General features: G+C 44.1%; 1 protein-coding gene across 2 annotated transcripts in view; it reads right to left on the minus strand.

Moving 5' to 3' along the window:
- The window catches only part of SPTLC3 (serine palmitoyltransferase long chain base subunit 3), a 273,302-nt gene that overhangs the window by 176,371 nt on the left and 75,637 nt on the right, over nucleotides 1-21,294 (minus strand). Inside the window, exon 8 of one of the 2 annotated variants that reach the window (XM_046939517.1) lies at nucleotides 11,672-11,807. The exons of the other annotated variant lie outside the window; for it this stretch is intronic. The gene's annotated coding sequence lies outside the window, so the exon portion shown is untranslated. The remainder of the gene's footprint in view (nucleotides 1-11,671; nucleotides 11,808-21,294) is intronic. 2 annotated transcript variants of the gene reach the window in all.

The raw sequence follows: 21,294 nt of genomic DNA on the forward strand, positions 1-21,294 counted from the left end.
CCATTTCACTGTCACATTCTGCAGGCTTTTCCAAATGGAAAAGCTTACAAACTTCCTGTCCTTTTCCATCCTTGTTTTGTTTTTCTTAAACCATTTGTTAAGATAAATGCATTTCGTTAGGGAAAGAAAAAGAAATGGAAAGAAAGAGATGTTATGACACGCAGTTTTCTCTCTGCTTCCATCGCTCTTGGAGCAGCAGCACCACCCTGATAGCAGCATCAGACACAGCTGCTTCCAATGTGGCAGCTGCTTTGATTTGGGTAGTTGGGTTACAGTATTTTCCAGGATATGCAACCACACTTTTTCACAGGGTAAGGGGTTATGCATCCGAGTGGTGCAGAAGGAGTCTACACAGATCAAGATACTCCTTGCATGAGAAATGAAAAAGCCATCCCCAGGCAAGGGCACAGCTGGAGGTTTAGCTTCTATTTGTGGTTTGGCACCTAGTTTGCTTCAACTTTAAGCCATTCCATCCTTAAAACTTTTTTTCTTTGTGAAGTCCTTTGAAACTACACAAAAACACAGCTGGATAGTAGAGGTCTCTGTGAAAGCTCTGAAGTTTCTTCTTCTTAGACATGCAGCACAGTCAAAACATAGGTGAAAGTGAGCTAAGCTCAGTCTAACTGTGTATAATGCCAAACTTTACAACACTGTCAGCTTGGGATTTCTTTGTTGCTACAGTTTAAGGAATGGTTTCTTACAATAAGGATATTTTGTGGTCAACTCCACAAGTGCTCAGCGTGCAATAGCACGGTGCAAGAAAGCACAGAGCCATCTGGTTGGCAGACAGCATTTTTAGAGAGGCGTAGGAAAGGAAAAAAAATAATAATAAAACCAGAGCCCTGTATGATTTGAATGTTGAAAATACAAGAGAGCTCACGTATGACTTGGTGAGATACTGGCACAGGCTGCCCAGGGAGGTGGTGGAGTCACCATCCCTGGAGGCTTTCAAGAACCGTGTGGATGTGGCACAGAGGGACATGGTTAGTCAGCATGATGGGGATGGGCTGATGGTTGGACTATGTGATCTTAGTGGTCTTTTCCAACCTTAATGATTCTATGACTCAATGACTTGAAACTTAGGTCTCTAAATCTGTGCACATGCTCTCTGATCTACCTGCACGCTGCTCCTTTAACAGCCTCCACATAAGTTCTCAGGTCGGATCTCCAGAGCTCACTGCTTCCCAGGGCAGTTAGGCTGGAGACACATGATGGCACAGGGCTCCTGTGCCTACCTCTGGGCACTGCATCAAGCAAGTCCAACACCCATATACTTGTGCTTTTGTATGTCACGTTATCAGCCAGAGACAGTAGAAACACTGACATTTAGACAACCTAAGCAATGACAAGCTAACAATGCATTATGACAGATGATGAGCTTTGCAATGTTTAGAAGGAACACTCTGCAAAAGCACGAGCAAACACCTTTTCTCCCTTGACCCTGTGGAGGCCTGACATAGTGCACAGAGTAAGCATCCTCCAGCTCCCCCTCTACCAGCCTGCCCCATAGCGATATCTGATTGGATTTTGTCACCTCCATGATTCGGTAGCTGGCTTCTTGACAGTGGGCAACAAGAGTCTAAGTGCTCTCAGAGAGCTCTCCTAGCAAGGGTCTTTCATTACACAAAAAAATTGGATGACAGCGTGATGCCTACACTTGACAGCATCCCTGACAACAACCACTTTCCTCATTGATCTAACATTTCTCCAGTGAGATATAACCAGGGGCCAGAAGCCCCCGTCTGTGTACAAGAGCCACTGCAATAGGGCTTAGTAAAAAGCACTTAATGCTTGAGAGATTCTTGGGATCTGTGGAATACGTTTAGTGCAATGTTTTATCCCTCAAATCTATTTATGGGTCACACATAAAGCGGAGTTTTCCTGCAGAGCAAGACTGCCAAACCAGGCAGGTTCTGTGGCTTTAAAGCTGAGACGGTATGAGCGCATCACATCGTATGCTCTGGGCAGCATCCTGCTGAGAAGCTGCAGTTATTCTTAAGACTCTGGAATATCCTGTATTAGTATTAACATTGTCTGACGTGTCTGAGATGAAGTTGTGAACACTGCATCAGCAGACACAACTTGGCCCTGGAGGCTAGGTATGAAGAGCCAGAGCTGTCACAAGCACCCTGGTGGCTGCAGAGCATCCGCAGTGTCCTGCAGAAACATGCTAGTGATCGCCCTCACTGAAATATCAGGTGTCCCAACTACTTCACATTAAGCACAGCCCTTCTGAAAAGGACATGGGGGTAACGATGGACATGAGCCAGCAATGTGCCCTCACAGCCCAGAAAGCCAGCTGTATCCTGGGCTGCATTAAAGGAAGCAAGGCCAGCAGGTCAAGGGAGGTGATCCTGCCCCTCTACTCTTTGCTGGTGACGCCTCACCTGGAGTACTGCATCCAGATGTGGAGTCCTCAGCACAGGAGAGATGTGGACCTGTTGGAACACATCCAGAGGGAGGCCACAAAAATGATCCAAGGGATGGAACACTGTTCCTAGAGGAAAGACTGAGGGATCTGGGGCTGTTCAGCCTGGAGAAGAAAAGGGTCCAAGGAGACCTGATAGCAGCCTTTCAGTGTGTAAAGGTGAACTATATGAAAAAAGGGGATAGACTTGTTAGCAGAGTCTGCTGTGACAGGACAAGGAGAAATGGCTGCAAACTAGAACAGGAGAGGTTTAGATTGGATGTAAGGAATTAGTTTTTCCACAGTGAGGGTGGTGAAGCACTGGAACAGGCTGCCCAGAGAGGTGGTGGATTCCCCATCCTTGGAGACACCCAAGGTCAGATTGGATGGGGCTCTGAACAACCTGACTGAGCTGTAGGTGTCCCTGTTCATTGCAGGGCAGTTGGACTAAATGACCATTAAGGGTCCCTTAAAATTGGATGATTCCATGATTCTTTCTAAAAATATTGCAGCAGAGGCTAAGAGAAGGAAAGACTGAAGTATGTAACCATCCCCCCACAACTGCAAACAACCCTCACGTGCACAAGGGAAAGGCTGTGTGGGCACAGCAGCATCAGTGCTATTAAAGCTCAGCACCCCATGGGTATAGACCCTTGTAAAGTGGCTTGAAGCTCATTAGAAAAAGGGGGAAATTGTATTTGATGGCTGAGGCAAGGAAGTGCTGGGAAGTCACTGTCGTACTGCTGAGCAAATCTGAGTGCTGCTGCACGACTGGTAGTGTGGCAGCAAGAATTAGTAAGATTTAAGTCCATAGCCAGTAAAAAGATTTTCTCTAAGAAGATTGAGTCCCATGTATAGGGAGAATGTATTCAGCAGAACCGCAGCTCCTAACTTTTCTTCTCTCCGCAATTGGCCTCCCTTTGTGTTACTCTGAGCACGTGCTTCTATGCTCAATTATTATTAATCCTGTAAAGCTGCTAGGAACACATCTAGTATGGGAAATGGAATATAATGGTGAAAGCACATCATCTTTGGTGAGATTCCAGGAAATGGAGGGGAAAAAAATCCTCAACAATGTGTCCGAATAGGAACGTGTGAAAACATTCTGGACAAACACGTTGGGCAAAACCTCAGTGCAACCTACTACTCTTTATGCAAACCTCTACTACTTTGTGTATTATGTTCCTACCAAGCCACAACACAGTTCTTTCACAAGCAAAGTTACTGAGATGAAGCAGCTATACTACCACAGATATGATATCCAGCTCTCAAACACCCCCGATTTGATATTTACACGTGGCCCATTGCAGCTTGTTCACCCTGAACTCTTGTTTTCAAATGAAAACTGCTAAGAGCTCCCCAGCTATAGCTGACAAAAGGACAAGCAATATCTCCCTCCTCTGCTGCAACAAAGAATTTTGCTCAGCTGGAAACATCAGATCAAGGCATTTAATACCAGTATTTGAGTGACATTCAAGGCCAAGGTCTTTCTCAAACATCTTCCCTAGGTCAGAAGGAACAGGATTCATACCCTTCCTGCTGGAAGAGCCTGCCTGTGTCACGTGAGCAGACTGTATATTTCAAAAGCCATGGCTCCTTTTGTTCTTAGATAATGAAACTTGCCTCTTTAGACAAGTTATTATTAAAACAAATTCTCCATAGGATTTAAACAGGGCAGGAGACAATTTCAGGAAAAGCCCAGCTTTCATGTTGGGCGTAGAAAAGGCACAGCATGTAAAAGATGACATCCGAAGCCTTTTTTTTTTTCCTTCTTTCCCCTTTTTCTTTTATCTCCTCATCAAATCAATGAGCTGAGGGGTGGTACTTTAAAAAATAACAGTTGGACAAAGGGTCACACCTCAGGAAGCTCAGTGGCATTAAAGATCTTTTTTTTTTTTTCCTCCCCAGAGTCACCCTGGATTTTGTGCAGAAATCCCATTGCTTTGTACCAAAAGCATACATTGGTTAAAACACACTGAGTTGTCCTAACAATAGCCAAGTATCTAGCCTTTAAAATAGCAAAGGGGGAGATTCCTCACTCCTGCCACCAGCGGGGCCTCCTCACAGACTCAGCCCTTGCCAGGTAATCCACCCGTATCTTGTATAGTCCCACCATTGCTACCCTCAACTGAGTAAAAAAGCCAGACTAAAATGAAGACAAAATGTTTTTTGCCTTTGCTAAAATTCAAATCTTTTCTTCTTACTTTGCCTCACTTCAGGCCAAAACAGCTCAGCATCTTAGAATTCCTCCAGGGAAAGGAGCTCCTTTCTCAGCTCTTCCAATGCTATCACGATCCCAGAGCTGCAGGTTCAATGAAATTCAGTGACCCGTGTAATCAGAAGGCACAGCTCGTAGGAGACACATCTACTCCGCACTGCATCCATAAACGTGCAGCCTTCTTTTCACCCACAGAAACAACTGTGTCCTCTCCACCTTGTAGCAGTAGCACACAGCCTTCCTCCCTAGCATCTTGCTAAGGAGAAAATACTATACCTTGAGTCAGCTAAAGTACAGCCCCAAAATGCCCCTCCCCAGCTTTCTCACCATGGCCCTGGCTTAGTGCTAATAACAGCTTGGGCAAGGTGACCACACAATCCTCTTTCTCGCACTGCTAAAATAACTCTCATATGGACTGCTGTAGGATCAAAAGCACAAAAGGAGCAAAATTTGAACGGAATGCAAATTCCAGCTCAGAAAGCCCTGCCTTGCCAGGAGCACAGGGAGCATGCAAAACACGCATATCCCATTTCTCACATCCTTCCTTGGAGCCCAGTGTCTGCTGCAAGAGCTGGGAGCCTGCATGGCAGCTGGTCCCACACTGGACCATTTGAGACCTCAGAGAATGGTATATCAAACTTCATTCAAAAGGAAAGTTCCCATTCAGCACAGAAATCCAGCATCTCTGGACTTCACCCAGTCATAAAAGACGAGCCCAACCTGCCTAAGCATTTCTGCACTCACAACTATTCAATTAGGATTGGCCTGTATGGGCCTAAATCACTCAAAGAACAGGCTGTTTTTTAAAATCACATCAGCTCTTGGTATTCCCCTTTGTCCCAGGATCAGTTACTCAGCTGCACTTTGGTCAGTAGCTCATTGCAAAGCATGATCCTACGTGCAGATTACACACATGGCACAGGCACACACGGTTCCTATTTCTTCATAAAAGAAGAAAAAAAAAAGATGTGATTTCTTACAGCAGCCCTTCTCCTGAGTGCATAGACTTTCTAGGGCCCCTGGATCTGCTTTGTGATGGGCAGCAGTGGAAGTACTGCAGAGTACACAGGGGATCCTTCTTCCAGGATGAGGGTTCAGACAGCCTTGTGCTTCTGCCTTCATTGAGGACACTCCAGCCCTGCTCAGCTCTCTCCCAGCAGAGGCAGAGGCCTTCAGCCTATTTCCACCTCCGTACCAGGGCAAGAGGAAAATGAAGACCTCGTACTACCAGTTCACGATGCACAGACCGTGATCATTCCCAGCAAGGACCTCTCCAAAGACTTCAGGACAGGGAAAGAGAAGCTAAATGTGCAAAGCTATGCACAGTATTGCAGCCTGGGCTGAAGGCAGGGAACTGCCACCTGTGCTCGGCAATATCAGGTTTACCTACTTATCGTGGAGAAAAAAAGGTAGAGAACCACAGAATCATTAAGATTGGAGAAGACCTTTAAAAATCAACATTTCTGACAATTGCCCCATCCCTACCATGCCCACTAACCCATGTCCCTCAGTGCCACATCCATGTGTCTCTTGAACTCCTCACATTCTCTTTTTTGATGCAAGTTTGTTATTTTGATAGCACCAAAATGAATTTTAAAACACTATAATGAAAAAGGTTAAATATATATATATATACTTAGTGAGTGATTTAACCATTGGAACAGTTTTAATTTTACCTGGGCCATCTTGCTCACTCATAGGCAGCACAGATCAAAAGATTAATTCATAAGCTTTAATAAGGGTATGGATCTGCAGGTCCCTCCTATCCACGCAGCGTACAGCAGCGGGGAGGGGGCTGCAGACCCCCACAAGACTTAGAGAGCCTATGCTGGCAGGGGGAGAGCGGGCCCTTGCTCCCCACAGGGATCAGAAGCAATATTTCCAAACAGCTCTCCATCTAATTTGTACTTATGCAAAAGAGCTGTCCCATAACGCAAATCATCAAGCAATTAGCATGCAACGTTGTAACGAGACTCTCCTTTGCTTGTTGACGAACTATCTTCAATGCTATTAATGAGAGCTAATTAAATCAATCCAGTCACCATCATTCCTCCAACGTTACTGCAGTTACTGAACCTGTATCAGATGGGGAGTGCTTTCTCAGGCACTGTAAATACCGAGATGAACATTTATCATCTTGTCCTTCCAGCATACATCTGCTCTCACTGCTGGGCCTTCCATTTATCATCTGTTGTCACCATCCCAGTCCCCAACACATCCAGGTGTCAATTAATTCTTTCCCCACTTCCCTGTGTGGCTCAAGTGCATTACACTGAATAATCTGTCTTAACACCTCTGCAAAGATCTCCCTACTGGAAAGCATCAGCGTTCAGCCACATCCCCTAAGTTGTGTGGCTGTGACCATACCCTCTCCGTTCCTGCGCTGCATGGCATTAAAACTGCAAGGAACCTCCACAAAATCTGAAATCTTCCAGGGGAAAAAGCACAGGTTTCCACTCCCCTCTTCCAGGCCTCGGCAGGAGATTCTGCAGTGCAGTTATAAAAATATATATACATACAAAAAAATTGTCTGGGAATGATTTCCAGGAAAACCTTTCAAGTGGGTAATTGATGTGGATCATGAACCTTCAAATTGCTTTTTATAACTGAGGAACATTTCACATTGGACTACTCCAATACCAATAGCATTAGGCCATAGCATTTCTGATACACCGCCAGCCTGTGAGCCTACTCCTCCATTCCTATGAGCACGTGAATAGACGGCGGTCTTTTCCTAAGCAGGAGCATCCTCTTTGATTATATTATAGCATTTAGTCTCTATTTATGTTTCTACTCTATCTGGCTAACTCTCCTTTTCATTTATAAATCAACTATATTAACATACTTTAATTTCAGCGTTGGGTGTTACTTTTAGATTGAAATCAGTTGGCAAAAGAAAACACCCTAATGGAAAGCAGCACCAGCTCTGGTGATATATACCTTCTTTGTAGTAGACTTAAAAGAATTGAGATGTTTGTGGGTTTTTTAACGTGTTTTTCTTTCCCCACAAACACATCTAGTGGCATTTTCCCTGTTTTAATTTTTCAATTATATAAATGCATCTCATTGCTCAGAGGGAACAGCAAAGCAGTGCAGCATTAACCTCTTAGGCACTCCCTGCCTGTGAATGTGCATTCCCTGCTGTCACTAAAGGCTGGGTTTTTTTTTGTCCCTTTGCTTAAGAAGACAATAGAGCCTCATTAGAAGACTACAAATAATATATTAGGAACAACTTGACCGTTATTATTAATTAGTACATAAGATCACAGGAAAAATTAATGCTGGGGGTCTCCTTTCACTCATCATTCAGCTGTAGAAGGATCCCAGACTAAAGTTCTCCAGGCTAAATAATCCCAGTTCTCTCAGCTGCTCCCCATACGACTTGCGCTCCCGACCCCTCAAAGCTTTGCTGCCCTTCCATGGACATGCTCCAGGGTCTCAGTGTCTTTCTTGTAGTGAGGACCCAACGCTGAACGCAGTCCCTGAGCTGCACGAAACAGGGAAGTCTCGAAGAAGTAGAAATAACACTGTGAGGTTTTTTTGGTTAACCCAACTCTCCATCAAGAATGTTGCAGAAAGAAAAAATAAAATAACCCGCACCCCTGCCAGCAAAGGTCACAGGGACAGCAGCACAGCAGGCAGGTCTCATGGAAAACCTCTGGACCCAAACCTCCCCTACACAGGGAGTTTGCTGAGCCCTAACACAATTTTCCCTTGTTCCGCCATGCCTTGATGCAGTGCTGTACCAATTTTAAGGTTGCTGCAGACTTGCTCACTGAATAAATACATCTGGCTGCACGGGTCTCTTCCACTTCAGAGGCGATCAATGGATTTCCTTCCTTAGAGGAAAGGCTCCGACAAAATCCTCAGTTTAATCCAGTTAATATCACATACTCAACTAAATTCACGCGACTGAAAGCATTCTGTCAGTTAAAGGCATTCCAGGAATACACACAATTCTGGTGACAAAGTGATTTCTGTGAACAGAACACTGCCTGGCACACAAACAGAAGCTCGCTTAGCGGAGCGCAGTTACACAGTGATGGCAGCAATCAGATCCCTCCAATTACATGGTTATAAAAAGGCACGGAGGAGAGAGAAGTTATCTGCTTGGTGCCAGACCGGGGGAAGTGGCTGACATGAAAAGAGGAGCTCACGTGGCAGCATCAGCTTCCTATGGGCCTTTAACACTTGCAGAAATCAAATCACCAGCGCAGAGCCACGGTCATATCACGTGTGTGGTTCGTTTCCTACTCCGCTTTTGGCTGCAATGCCTTTGATCCTGTCATTGGTTGACCTGTTTAATGTGTTAATTGCAAACTCCTCTGGTCTTCATCCAATGTTTCTTCTGTTTATTGGTGTGTCTGGCATCAGAAGCATGCAAATAAGGTGACCAGATTATTTTGCCTTCTGCATATCACTGAGCCTGCATTCGGCCTGCTTTGAAGAAAGCGCCGCATCTGAGCAGGGATGGACAAACCAAACAGCAGCACAGAAGCTCAGCAGTCCCCGCTCCTGGCTTTCTCCATACAGTGTTAGCAGGCTACACCCTGCCCATACACTCACAGCATTTAGAAGATGCCCCAAGTGATGCTGTTCCCAGTGCAACACATGGGATGGGCGAGCTGACCGCAGCACAACTGCAACAGCACTTCTGCAAATAGCATTAGAAGTAAAAAAAGCACCTGACTTTCTGTGCTCAGATGTGCAAAGTGAAGTGACTGATTTACTGCTGTGATGTGATCAAATCATTCAAGGTGCTTGTGGCCTAAAGCACACCCTGACACTGGAGAAAGCCTTGACACAACTTCAGCATGCACAAGTGATACCACCACTGGGGAGTAGATCTAAACATGTGCCAAAATCAGTATTTGCACTCATCTAGCAGGAAACCTGCCTACTGCGATATTGGGCTGGCTTGATGCATAGCACTTCTCACTGACTGATAAATGGTCAGGTTTTAGACATAGGAGACAAGGAGCAAGAAGCTGTGTGAAGTGATTCATCTCCAGAGAAGAAAGAAAATGCAGAAAGGATACAGCTGCTATGCGCTAAGGAAGCTGGGCTGCAAGGGGCAGCACACATGGGAGCAACAAAAGGAGTTTCCTATCGTGGAAACGGAGCACACAAATACAAACACGCAAACAGAGGAGCAAACTGAACCACATATGACATGGTTATGGTACAATGCCTGTCCTTGGGAGATGCTGACATAGGAAGTCTCAAAGCAGCTCTGTTTAGTGCTGTGACCTCTGAGCTACCCAGCAGCACCAGAAGCAGAGTGCCTGCTGGTATCTGCACACCAAGGGTAAAGCAAAACAATCTCCCTTGAGCCCGTGGGTCAGCATGGAAACTTGTGCCTTTCTTGCTCCCAGAGGTCAGAGCAGCCAGAGAAAGGTTCCTTCTGTGTCAAGAAGCAACAAATCTCTCTAGGAAGCCTCACTGGTGACATGAAAGGGCATCAGGGTTTCTGCAAGAATTAGAACCTGAGCTCTGCAGCCTCCTGGTGCAGTTTCACTGCTGCTGTGCCCCTGGCACTTGTCTTTTTCTAACATGACTTTCAGGGTCATCCTAGAGTTGCTGAAGTGTCTCCTCCACCAAACTCTCTCTTCAGTTACTGCAGAAGGCTGTTCATTGCTATAATCATTTTGAAGCCTTTGAGCTGTACTTACAGCAAGTGGTTTGCAAGCAGAGCTAAAGTGCTCTATTAGGAGATGCTAAACCAAAAAGCCATGTTTTGTTTCTTTTTTCCCCTCTAGGAGAGGAATCAAATTAATCTCATCCCCCTCCCTTCATGGTAGCACTTGAGCTGAAGCAGTAATAAAGAAAAATCTCATGAACAAACCACCGGCAACCAGAGTAATTTGTCTGCTATTGATCTACTGTGTGATTTAATGGCTGGGAAGGCAGGTACAAGAGCATCCAGCCCATGGGCATACTGTACCCCCATGCCCAGCAGCCCCATCTGCCAGCAAGACAGACCTCAGGTGAGGAGCAGGGCATGCTGCCATTTCTGTCCCAAGTAGGGATTACAAACCTGTTGTACATGGCAACATCCAAATGGCCCTACTGAAACATATGACAAGTAATTATGGTCAAATTAAACCAAAGTGACAATTAAAAGAAGATTCTATACAGGAGCTTTCACCAGGCTGCTGCTCACAAAGTCTTCAGCACTGCCTCTACCTCCTCAGGAGCCATTGCTGCCCACAGGAGAGGGCAGTCCCTTCTCAGAGCTTTTGAGACAGGAAAGAAAATGAAATCCTTTAGTTCTGCACTCAGTGGATGAACCCTGAAGAATGAGGGCTAAGAGTCAGTCTGCCAAAAACGGGAAGAAGTTTCACCCCACCAGGCAGTTCTTATAGGCTTTTATGTTCCAACACTTGCCCTGTAAAACAGTTTGCTCTCACACTGTTTGCATCCTCTGCACCAATAAGACAACTAAAGCTACATTGCAGAACACCTTGCAGTTCAGGACTGATGTCATCCACAAACCCAGCTCTGCCTAAATCATGCAAAAACCATATGGAGCTATATGCACCGAGTGGTAGACCCCAGCTCTCCTCTCTTTCCAACTTAATACTGAGCAGTACAGATGTCCTTGAGTCTACACAGCTGTCAGCCCCCCTTGCTGATCATATGCATAAATAAAAAGCCACAATGATCTCATTTGAATCCCTTAAACAGCAGAAGTGAGCACCAGAGATCCCAGCCAGCCTAGCTGGATTGACTCGCAGTGGTTTTTGATTGAAGTCAACTATTAACAGACACAATTAAGACACTGTTGCAATTTAAAGATGAATTGGCCATGCAGTGACAAATTTGAGTGCTTATTGCTGCACACTGTGGCAGGTAATCAGGGGATGAAGCTGTAATTGTGGCACCTCTTGTTTTGCTTCTGCTGGAGCACAGAATGCAAGATTCAATTTAACAAACAATTTGCTGCACTGCTCATTCCTGCTGGGTGGGAAAGCAAAGCTTGCTGGCAAAGCTCCCTTTGAGTTTCACTCCTTTTTAAACCTGTTACAAGCCCAAGTGGTACTTACTTTCACCTCTGCACCAAAGCAGAAAGGAAAAGGAGAACCCAGGAGTGTCACTGAGGGTGTATCTCAGGCTTTATCCAGAGCAGGTGAAAAAACATCAGCGGAAAGAGTTGTTCTTATGTGCAGTAAGGCCAATGTGCTGAAGCAACAAACACAGAAAAAAAGACTCATTAAGGTTGGAAAAGATCTTAAAGGTTGTCTAGTCCAGCTGTCAACCCATCTCCACCATGCCCACTAACCATGTCCCTGTGTCACGCCTCCACGTTTCTTCAACACCTCCAGGGATGGTGACTCCACCACCTCCCTGGGCAGGCTGTGCCAATGCCTCACCACTCTTTCTGAGAAGAAATTTTTCTTAATATCCAACCTGAACCTCCCCTGGCTCAACTTGAGGCTGTTTCCTCTCGTCCTATCGCTGTTACCTGGGAGATCAACCCCCACATTGCCACAGCCTCCTTTCAGGCAGTTGTAGAGAGACAGAAGGTCTCCCCTGAGCCTCCTCTTCTCCAGAATAAATAATTCCAGTTCCCTCAGCCACTCCCCATAAGACTTGTACTCCGGACCCTTCACAACTTCATTGCTCATCTCTGGACACCTTCCAGGGCCTCAGTGTCTTTCTTGTTCTGAGAGGCCCAACACTGAACACAGTACTCGAGGTGCGGCCTCACCAGCGTAGAGTACAGAAAACATAGCTGTGTGGAAGGGCGTAGAGATCTATCTGAATGTGGTGGGAACTGCTCTCCCTTGGCAGGACTGTTAAGCTGGAGATGCTGGCTGACCTACAAGCCGAATGTCCTCCCATGCTAGAGGAAGGGAAGGGTGAAGTAAGGAAGAAGCTACATACAGATTTAGCATCTCCTCACCAGCCTGCCCCTGTTCTGCTGCTGGGAAAGGAACACCGAGACTCTCACAAGGCAGGTTCTGAGATGCTTTTTTTGCTCATGGTAAGGAAACAATTGTGAACTTGGCACCATGGTCTGGTTATTACAGTGAGTAGCTTTTCTTTCTCAGGTGTTGCTGAAGCAAGCACTCCGCAAGAGAAATAATCTTGTTCTGGTGAACCTCTAGAAATAGAGTAATTTTAATAGGCATCTCACTGTCAACAGTTGCACATCTGCTGAGTGGTAAACTAGAAACCAGAAAAAACACCACCATTTTTCAGTTTTATGTCAGCAAGAGAAAGTTCTCCAAAGTATTAAATGCAATGCATGCTCTGTGTGTACTCTGCTTCTGTCATTGCTACCTGGGCCTTCTTGTGCTTTTCTCTAGTTCACTACTTCAGGTCCTATGGGGCTGCAATTAAAGGACTCCCAGAAATGTCAGTGGCAGAGATTTGCTGGACCAGAGCAGAGCTTTTCTGCTTCTTTTACCCATTTCAAGTCTATCCTTGCATGTAGTCACTGCCTCAGAGTTTGCAGTCCAGACCTGGCTCCTCCAACACACCCAACTTCACAGATGCATGACCACCACACCATACATCCTCCTCACTTCACTGCTGTTCACGATTCACAGCCAAGCAAGCAATTTAAGCTTATTCAAAACTCAAAATATCAGGGATATTATTTTGTTTCTTTAGGCAAAGTATGTCCTTAAATGTTTTTGGTAGCTCAGAGCCAACCAGAACCAGCTGTTGTTTCTTCAGGATGAAGACTGCACTATAGCCTTTTTGGTCAAAAGGAGGACAAAGTTGTCCTCAAGTTGCCAGTTTGACTTACTTCAGCTGTTGCAGACAGGTTTCCCTTTTTTATAAGCTTATCACTCCTCCCCCCCCAACCATACAGAAATATCAAAGAGCACAAAGAACGTTTGGTGGTTGGTAAGTAGAGAGGCTCCAATGAGAACTAAGAGGAAAAAGAAAGAAGGGAAAGAGAAGCTTCTGTCTTTATAAAATGTTTCTGGTCATGGTCTTCAGAGAAGACATCTTCTTGCCTCCAAGCACCACATGACTCAATATCTGTTTGATCCCGCTCATGATTTTTCATCAGTCTTGAAAAAGCCCTGAGGAGGGTTTCCAGGCAGCCAGCGACAAAATTTGATAGGGCTTTATGCAGGCATGACTCAAAAGCGAAAAAAGCTCAGCTCATTAGATGAAAGTTCAGTGTTTTGGACAGAGTCAGGCTGTCAATGCCAAGGGCTGTGTGCTCTGGCAAAGCAAGAAGCACAAATAAATGCTTCATAATTTGTACATCAGTGGCACTTGAGGGAGGAGGGGAATAAGCGAAGAATAGCCTGCACATTGATGAATGCTACTCTCCAACACCTCCCTGCTATAAGCTGGCCCTGCCTTATTACAGGGCTTGCCCCTACTCACATGGCTGACAGGAGACTAATAGAATCGTAGAATCATTAAGGTTGGAAAAGACCTCCAAGATTATCAAGCGCTGGCCAAGTGCCAACCACTAAAAGCACCAGCCAAGATGTGACATCCGTTACAGGGATTAATTTTGGGGCAAGATGATTCTTTTTTGTTAATTGCACCACGAGGTTTAGCTTGGAGATTCCTTGTTAAAACTCTCTAATGGAGGGGCACAGCAGCTACAGAGCAGGAGTAAACTTATGAGTAAGTCACTTGTTCCACTCCCAGCTGGAAATAATTCATTTTACTCTTTTAGAAACAGAAATTATGTACAGGTTCCTATTTTGAGGAGTAGAGAATGAAGAGAAAAAGCAGTGTTTGGATCTGTCCCAATGCATATATTGAATGTAAAGCCTTCTGGTTGGTCAAATGAGAGCCTCAGGAGTGAAGAGTTAAATGTGAAGGCTGCATCATGAGGTGAATTCACTATTCCCAGGAAGAGCTGCTGGGGCTATTTGGCTACTAGACGAGGAAAGAAAGGACAAGTATTGGCTTGTAATCTCTGCCCATTCGCCGGCAGGACCTGCCCCCTGAATACTCCTTCGGAGCTAAAGGTGTAGGTCACTGCGGAGGAAAGGGACAGATGCAACTCACAGTATCTCCTTCAGGCTGCCCCAGGCACGTAACAGAGGTGCAGGTTACAAGAGGTAATATGTGCTTCAAGACAGGTTTATCTTTGATGGCCCAAGTCATCTAGAGATAGACACCACAAATATCTTTCCCTTCTGACACAAGGGGGTCATGTTAATTGCTCAGCTGGGCAGGGAGATCAGGCAGAGAGAGGTCAAATGCCTCACCTTGCAAATGCTTGCACGAATGCTTAATGTCTCTTCTCTGAGCAAACTCACTGCTTCAATACAACTGTAAAAGTTCCATAAGAAAAAGGGCAGATCTCCAATCTGCTGTTTGTTTCACAGAATTTGGGGATACAGGGATGCCAGTTGCCTACCTGAGCCATTTCTAGTCTGCACCACCCTTTAGCACCAGACTAAACATTAAGACTATCACTACCACATCATTTTCAGTTATTCAGCATCCTACCAGAGCTAAGGCCAACCACTCCAGTTATCTCAGGCCCGGGACGCAGCAATTAACACTGTCTAATCCAATAATCCACCAGCTTCATTGCTACAAAAGGGAAGAGGTTAAAGAAGATAAACAAATCTTACCCTTCACAGTGAAGATCAATGTTCCCACTATCACCAACGACTGAATTCTAAAGGCAAGACACACTGAGAATATAAACGTACACCTCCTGCTCTTCCCTCCAGCCAAACTCTACACTCAGGACAAGAAATTCAGGCCAGCAACCTACAAGGACTCTCCATGCATAGGGAACACCTACAGGGGCTTTGTGTGCCCTCCCCAACATCAGGGGGGCCTCAGGCTTTGCTAGGAAGGTACTGTGCTCTTCCTGCCTAGAAAAACCCTGCAAAAACGTATACCCACCACCTGGGGCCAATATAGCCTCCTGAGGAGGCAGATGGGGCAGCCATAGGGCTAGCTCCACCTCTCCCCAGCCTTTGGCTAGCTGTTGGGCCAACTGGAGTCCTGTCCTCATCAGTGAGTGAGAGCAGATACCTGGGCAAGCCTTGAAAAGTCACGCTGGTATTCAGCTGTCATTTCTGAGATCATTAGGCGATATTAGGTTACACCTACCCATGTTGCCCCTTCTGAGGGTACCCCCCGGAGTTGAGCATCCAACAGGCTTTAGAGAAACACCAAATGTGAAATTTATGCCCTATTTTAGCTGATGAAAATCACTCCCTTAGGTGACTGCTGAAGTTTCTTGTGGTGAGAAATGGCAGCTCTGTTGAACTGTCACCCATTGCTTTTATCTTCTTGGGGCAGGGACGAAGTTATATAAGAAATGCTACAACTATTTGTAGATGGCTTTATTTGGAAACAAATGCATGTGTTACCACACTAAATTAACTCAGCTAAGGAGATGAAAATTAGATCATTTAAAAGCAGAAAGCTCTCCCATATTGTTTCAGCAGAATCATCTTTTTTATATAGCCAGGCAAGGGGCTCGTTCTGGGGGAAAACAAACGCATCTTTTATGATTATGGCCATTCAGAGCTGCTTCTTACACTCCAAATTGTCTAACATGAAGGATCGATGGTGTTCTCAGATAATGATTTAATTAAAAACTCCTCCTTTTTTCAAGTTGAGATCTGCAAAACGCTCTGAATGGCTGATGGATGATTTGCCATTACCTTGCCATCTTTCCTTTAAATATATTTTTTTTTTCTTCAGAATTTTAATTGCTGCCATTTGAGGATTATTGATTAACTGTAATTGCTGCTTTTCTCAGGCATCTCCCTAGTTATCTTCAGCTGCGTGGTCTATGAAGTGCTTCAGAACTGCAGTGGTTTTGCTTGTTTGAAGATGCGGATACCTTGAGTACGTGCGTATGCGGGTGTACATCTCCTTTGCCCACACTCTGCATTGGTGTGAACTTAAAAGTGGATCAGCCTGTAATTTCTTTTTCCTTAAATAAAGCACACCAAAAGCACTAAAAAGCCCTCGTGTAGCCCAGTTTCTATCCAGGAGAATTTCAAACAATGAGCTCCTTACAGCACAGGAAACTCCTGAGTTCACAGAGAAACAAACATTCCCCTTGCCTTTGGTAGTCTCCAGGGTGGGCCCTTTTCCTCTGCCTTGTCCTTGCTCCAGCACTCCTGTGTCTTCTGTGGGTTGCAAATGAACAGCTTCTCCTCCCACCAGGGGCTGTGCTGCCTGTTTCCTTCTGTTTCTCCTGCATTTGAGAGCTTTTGTATTTCAAGTTATGGGGCCAAGCACGTTGTTACATGGGCAGCGTCAACTACAAAAGGACACGCTTTGCTGCAAGTTTAAGGTTGTGCATTATACTCTCAGATTACAGTATTTTTGGGAGGCAGTAGATGATGCTGTTAGAGTAGGCCTAAGTCTGGTGTACATACTTATACAGATAAACAAAAACTAACCTGCATCATTAAAACCAGAACAATTGTTTTTAGAAGCCGATCGTCAGCTAAGTGGGAGTTTGTTAGCAGAATTTCTCTTCTTAGAATTAAGTTTCAGATACTCAGCAGCTGCCCACAAGACTTAAATAACAACAGTTATGAAATACAGCAGTAGAAACTTGAGAAATTCTTTGCTTTTATTTTTTTGCCCATAGATGCCCGTGCTCTGGTAGGGAAACCAGCACTGTACTCAGCTCTGCTTCAGCCCAGATACTGCAGCAGGTACTGCTGTGCAATGGGAAATCCTGCTCAGCACAGACTGCATGAGCATCCTGCAGCCAGGAGAGCAGGACACAAAATGTCATCAGAGGGTGCAGGAGCTTCAGCAGAACCCTTGCACCCTACAATGGCCTTGCTAAACTTTCCCTGCTACGACCAAGCAGGCAGATTGCTTGCAAAAGACACTGCTGGAAATGTAAATCAAGGCACAGCAGTGGGCAGGGAGACATATGAAGGGAATGACAGATTTCTAATCAGGTTTGAGAAGACAGCTCAGGTAGGCAGCTGCAGCTAATTAGGGGCCAAGGGAAACGGCTTCCCAAGTTGCATGAAGCAAGCAGCTTGAGGAGAGAGGAGCTGTAGGTTTTCTGCATGAACAAGTTGATAGTTAGATTGAGCACAGTATTGATGGTAAGTGCATTTTATCACCAAATTATTGTATACATATATATAAAATACAGCAGAGAAAAAGAAAATCAAAGTTTCTGTCAAGCGTTCTGTGACTTTCTCACTTCTCTAGGAAAAAAATTGCTTCCAGCACCTGGGGAAAGACAGCAAGGGATGGAATACTTGCATACACGTCACTTAGACAAGGTAGCTCTATGTCCTCTGTTTTACTCAGTGAAGAAGAAATTAAATACTGGCAACTGTTTTGTAAAGATGTTGGTCAGGATTATGTATTTTTCCTCACTTTTTCTTGGATTTGCAGGAAAATGATTCTTAGTTGTTTATTTTGAAAAAAAAAAAGGCATTTCTTCTGTGTAAAATTCCATAGAATCATCATTAAATCATTGGAGTGACCTACGTTATTAAATCTCTGCTCTGCAGAGAGCAGCAGAAGCTCTTTAGGCACTGGGAGCTTCTGCTGCCTTCACCTTTCAGTTCTTTAGTCTCACAAAGCAAGGCCAACCCCAAAAGAAGGCAGAAATATAGTGAAAGTAAATAAGAGGTTCTCTGGGTACAGGAGACAACAGTTGGACCATCCAGTCAATGTGGCCCATGCATGCACCTAAGGACTGCAGAGACTTCAAGGATTAAGAGGGCGGAGAGCTCACATCTTTTGACAAGAAAACTATTTTTTGAAGGTTGTAATAGAGTAAAATATAGCACAGAGATAGGAAGAACAAAGTTGGAAGGAAGCCATAAAGGATTTCACAGGTGAACTCCATCTTGAAGGTTTACTGTAGATGTTATTTCTGGGATAAGATGAAGCTTCTTGCAGCACTTTAGCTAGTCTTCATTCTCCTCATTATCATCAAAATATACTTCAGTGGATTTTTTTTTCTTATGTTTTGATGGGATTAGCAGTACAAGTTCTTCAAAAGCTTTTTTTTTTTTTTTTTTGGTATTATTAACAGAAGAACATTTCCATTTATCTCAAAACATTGGCCTAATCCTCTCTCTTTTGTATGACAATGGCAATTTTAGCTTTAGTTGGAGAGGAGTTGGGCCGATGGTAACGACAGTGTGTAGGTGTATCATGGATATACAGTTACAGACAGCAGAAAGACAAAACCCATTGCTGCAGCTGCCATCATGGACTTGGGGGAATTTGGGCTGATCTCACAACGCGCCTAAGTTGGGGGGCAGATAAAAATGTATGAAGTGACACAGAAATTACACTGGAAAGCTGACAGTATAAGACAGGCATCTATGTCTGCTGTGTGAATTTAGATGATGCATATACCCATCTGAGAGTGAACCTGGTCCCTGGTGGAACACAGTTAAGGCAAACGCATGCATTTGACCACGAATAAGCAATTTGGAGGCATCTCCACTGCTAACTGACGTAGTACTTCAAAGTCTTCATGCAGAGAATTGTTTCACCAATGTCATAGGAAAAAAAAAAGCTGCTTTTTGTGAAGGGCGAGCTGGCAGCCACTAGGTGGGATAGCAGCCTTGCGGGCTGTGGCTGGAAGATCCCACATTACAGCCCACACTCAGCCTTTGGCCAGCATCACTTCAAGGAGACTGGCAAGTAAAAAACCACACTAGCTATGAAACCTGCTCAGCCTTGGTCATGAAGAAGAATTAGGAAACTACAAAATCTTTTTAAATATTCATAAATGCTCTCTGTAATTGCTCTGCTCACCTTCAAGTGGTTTTATAACTCAACCATTGCAGTTCCGTACTTGAACTTGCCACATCTGTGAATATCCTAACTGTGTTTCAGAGCTCTGGCACAAACTGTAACACTCTACAGAAGCAAATGGGAAAAAAATACTGAAGTCAAAGAGTCTAGCTTAATTTTCAACAGAAGTAATGTGACCTGGAGATTTTTATGCTATATTTTATCATGTAAGAAAAAAAAAAAAAAAAAAAAAAGATGATAGATCCACTTTAGTAATAACTAAGCATCTTTCATTAATCTTTAACAGCACTGTTTATAAAAAATGCATTAACAATTCTGGTTTGCTTCAGGCAAGGGGACCCTTTACAGGATAGGCAATTTGATTTGGAAGTTAATGATTATGATGTTCCACCTTTGTTCCATGAACCAATGCATCTGACAGACAAACTTCTGAGGAATATGCAACAGTAGGAGCTTGGCCTTTGCACATCAATATTCTTACAAAGAAAACTCTTGCTGTTTTACAGTTCAAAGTAGCTCTGGAACAAATCTCTACTCAGAGCAGGAGGGAAGTCAACTATTAAGTAGTAAGAGAGACAAAATAAGGCTTCATAATCCCAACCTCAAAAAAAATTTGCATGGGTGTGGTTTTCCTGTCTCTGCTTTCCCATATGGAATTGTTGCATTTCTCTTATTTCTATTTGTCTTCACATGGGCAGTAGGGTTTAGTCATCCCAAACTTGCCTCTGTTCCAAATGATCGATCATCATCGTGACCCAGAAGCCGGTATGGCACTGCAAACAATGTGTCAATGTATAGGTTACCATAAGAAGTCCATATCAAGAATTGGATTTCAAACAAGAAAAAGCTTTACAGGAAGGTTTGCACAGAAAATGATTGCTGCAGGTCAACGATTTAGGAACAATTTGGTCATGTGTATGTAATTCACAATGATACATACGCTATTTCCAAAATGGTGAAGATGCTCATTTTGCAGGAGGAAGGGAGGCTGACTCTCTCCTACATGAGTTACGGATCAAAAATTGGTAATCCTTAAGAAAAAGTAGACCTGCAGTATTAATGAACCCCAGGCAGGTCCCAAGTAGGAGAGACAATACTAAGACTGGCAGGCTTTTCCCATTCAGAGTCCTCTTCTATAAAAGTGGTCTGAGGATGTAGGGTTTCTTAAGAGCTTAGGCTGTTGTGAATAGATCAATCTCAACCTAAATATATTAAGTAGGAAAAATATTTTTGTGTATCATAGCACTGATTTCTCTTCCAATAAGAGCCTCGCTTGCCTGTGAAACCATAATAGAGAAAATTATGGAGCAACATGGAGAAAATTTTCTGGATGACCCAATTTACCTTTCAGTTTGCAGAAGAGAGAATTTGATTTTGCAGCGTTTTCAAATGGATTTAGTATTACAAAACTAAATTAGAATTATTATTGTATATAAAGTGATAAAGATTGAGAGACACTTGACTGATTCAGGATTGCCAATGTCCTAGCTAGAAAACAACCATTTATTAGCAGTTTTCAGCCTAAACAGCCAAGACAAGAAAAATGCAACATAAAAGAATCATCATAAGATTTCAGAAGCTGGTACTGGCTGCCAAAATGCCTTGCTCTTAACAATTAGACATTGTCAGGGAGCTTAGACTTTGAAAAGCACCAACTCAGTGTCCCTTAAGCCATAAGTCAGGCACTGCTAAAAACAGCAATCAGCAAGGAAAATCGATGAAACATTTTTTCCTGTGGTACCATTTTTACAAATAGGGCATAACTGTAAACACATTGTCTCATGCTTTACAAAGTCCTTTGACCCCACAGATTTCTAGTAGAGTCTGGCTCCAAAATCATGTAGGCTTATAAATAATAATAATAATGATCTGCAACTGTTGAAATAATGGATGCCACTCATCCTCCCTGTGCCTCTTCTCTATGCCTTCTCCTCAAGACCATGTCTGTTTC

Source organism: Gallus gallus, chromosome 3 (genome assembly GCF_016699485.2).
Source record: "Gallus gallus isolate bGalGal1 chromosome 3, bGalGal1.mat.broiler.GRCg7b, whole genome shotgun sequence".
Lineage (NCBI taxonomy): Eukaryota > Metazoa > Chordata > Aves > Galliformes > Phasianidae > Gallus > Gallus gallus.